Genomic DNA, 3,108 nt, shown 5'->3' on the forward strand with positions numbered 1-3,108 from the left:
ATGTTCAGTTGTCACAAATGGTGCTACTGGCCTCCAGTGGATAGAGGTCAAGGATGCTGCTAAAAATCCTACAGTACAAAGGACCTCAGAAGGTCAGTCATGCCAAGGGTGAGAAACCCTGCTTTAAAGAGTCACTCCTCTTAAAGGACCCTTTAAAACTTTGCTAAAATCCAGTTAAGGGTTATTTATAATTTGAGGTTTAGGGCTGAGACTAATGAAAGAAAATACCAGACAAGTGGGTGAGGAACGGTAGGGTTTCTGTATTTCCACCAGATGGCGCCAAAACACAAGTCAAAAATCCAACCTCCAGCCTCCATTTCAGAATCCAGTTTCTCTCCGTGGTCAGCTCTCTGGAGTAACAATTGTTACTTTTTAAGTGCTTAGTTTTCTTCACCATCAATATTTTCATGCAGGTGAATTACAATGAATGATGATGAAAACTCTGCCTGGAAGATGAAAAAAACAGGGCCACCTCCTCAATCAGCTATGGAATTTCCATTCCCTGTAGCAACCAGGGTGTGGGAGAATCAGCTAGCTTCTCGCCGCCTTCTTGAGCTCGCTTTTAGCTGGGTACCTGGCAGGCAGACAGTGCCAAGATTCCTTTACCCTTAGGATGGCTGAGTGGTGAAGTTCTGGCCATCAGCGAGATTTGAGCAGAAGTGTTGTAGGAAACTTAGTAGTTAAAGCAATGGTTCTTAACTGCTGGGGTGCGGACGTGATGTCAACCGCCGGGGGGGGGGGGGTCATTTTGCCCCCAGGGGACATTTGGCAATGTCTGGGGACATTTTTGGCTGTCAAAACTGGGGGATGATGCTACTGGCATCTAGTGGGTAGAAGCCAGGGATGCTACTAAATATCCTACAACACACAAGAGAGCTCCCAGAACACAGAATTATCAAGCCTCAAATGTGAATTATGCCAAGGTGGAGAAACCATACTTTAGACGGAAGTGGCATGCCCTGGCTTCACCTTTCTGCCTTCCCACCCGCTAGAAGGTGCAGTGAAGCACCATCTTGGACCATGTGTGCCAAGGCATCAAACCGGGGAGTCTGGACCTACAATGTAGGTGGAATTTGAGCCCCTGGCCTGGTGGGTCTCCCTTTCGACTCTGAACACCTTACACCCAGAAAGAGAGAATATATACACACACTCATAGTACTATTGTATATAAATCATAGTAGTCCAGTAACTACTCGACCTGAAACACATCCACTCCAGGCCTGCTTTGTTCTGCTTTTACCAGGGGCCCCCTAAGCTCTTTCTCCCTGGTATCTTACCCCTCTTCTCTCTTCCCTTCCTCCTCTGATGTGGTTTCTTCCCTCTGGCAAAGACTCCACCAGGACCCAATTGATTTATCAGCCTCAATCCATCCCTGACTTCTCCTAGAAGACACCCCTGCTATCTCCCCACCCTTCTATCCACAAATATCTTAGTTCCTCCCACAGCCACTTTCTGGAGGACGAATCTTGTCTAAAATAACCACCCTCAATATAAACACACTTTCTGGCCCTTACCCTGCTATGTTTTCTGCAAAGAGCTTACCATGGTGTACAATGATGTTATTTACTGTCTGCACTCTACTCAGTGGTGCTCATTTTAGGAGGTCAAAAACTGTCTTGTTTACCACCATATATCCAGTAAATGGAATACCGCTGTCCAATAGACGTATATAATCATATATTGCATGCCCCATATAGAATGCTGAATGTTCTAGTAGCCACATTAATAAAGTAAAAAGATAAAATTAATTTTAATCTTATATTTTACTTAACCTAAACAGTCCTTCCCTAACATATTGTTACTATTTTAAAATGAGGTATCTCACATTCATTTTTTCAAACGAATTCTGCAATAGCCACTGTGTAATTTACCCTTCCAGCCCACCTCAGTTCAGACTACATCTCAAGCTCTTAACAGCCACGTATGGCAAGTGGCTGCAATGGACAATGCAAATATGGAATAATACTTGACACACAGTAGGCATCCAGTACTAATTTGTTAATATTCTTCTATAGTATTTGATTCTTCTTGAGTACAGGAATAACATGGTAATAATGTTCACACCATTGATAAAGTCTAATTGAGTTAGCCATTTACTCTTATTAGGCATTTAAGTTGTTTCCACTTTTTGAAATAATTCTGCAATGAGCATCCGGTTTACGTCTGTTTTTCCTTGGAATAAATTCTCAGAAGTGAACATTCTAGTACAGAAATAGGCCCCCTTTTAGGGCTCTTGGCGCAATTTGCCAGATTACCCCGGAAAGGATTATGCCACTTAGGCTTTGAGTGATTTATGCTTGGTTATTATTGATCCTCTGCGATGCTAACAGAACAGGTATTGCTGATAATTATTGTGATGATTTAAAAAATGTTAATTAATAGGCACCAATTTTTGTCAGCTATCACGCACCAGGCCCTGTGCACCAGGTATTTCTCACCTCTTCGGGGCGAGAACCCGAGGCTTAGGGAGGTTAATAAACTAAGCGCTAGAATCGCACTCAAACTCAGATCTGGGTGACTATTTTCAAAGCCTGGGCCACGACCACCCTCCGTTTTAGTTTTTAAAAAAAGCAAAGGCTGGGCTTCCCTGGTGGCGCAGTGGTTGAGAGTCCGCCTGCCGATGCAGGGGACACGGGTTCGTGCCCCGGTCCGGGAGGATCCCACATGCCGCGGAGCGGCTGGGCCTGTGAGCCATGGCTGCTGAGCCTGCGCGTCCGGAGCCTGTGCTCCGCAATGGGAGAGGCCACAACAGTGAGAGGCCCGCATACCACAAAAAAAAAAAAAGAAAAGGCTAACAAAACACAAGGGAACGGAAGTGAGAAAGTTCAGAGCGAAGAGTTAAATGCCAAGGAACTGTAGCGGAGGCGGAAGCCGTGCAGAAACGACCGTCGTCTTCCCGACCCACCGCCCGACTCCGAGGCACAGGAGTGCCCGCCCCCCCCCCCCCCCACCTGCGCCCCGAGTGCCGCGATCCGGTCACTACACCCTGCACCGGCCGTCCCCACGCTCCCCCCCGAGAGGCGGAGCCCCCATTTCGCGCCACTCCCCCTGAGTGGTGCGGAACGCGGCTAGGACGGGACGTCAACTACGGGGGCGGGACTTCCTGCG

The sequence above is a fragment of the Pseudorca crassidens genome, chromosome X (genome assembly GCF_039906515.1).
Source record: "Pseudorca crassidens isolate mPseCra1 chromosome X, mPseCra1.hap1, whole genome shotgun sequence".
In the NCBI taxonomy this organism is placed as follows: Eukaryota; Metazoa; Chordata; class Mammalia; order Artiodactyla; family Delphinidae; genus Pseudorca; species Pseudorca crassidens.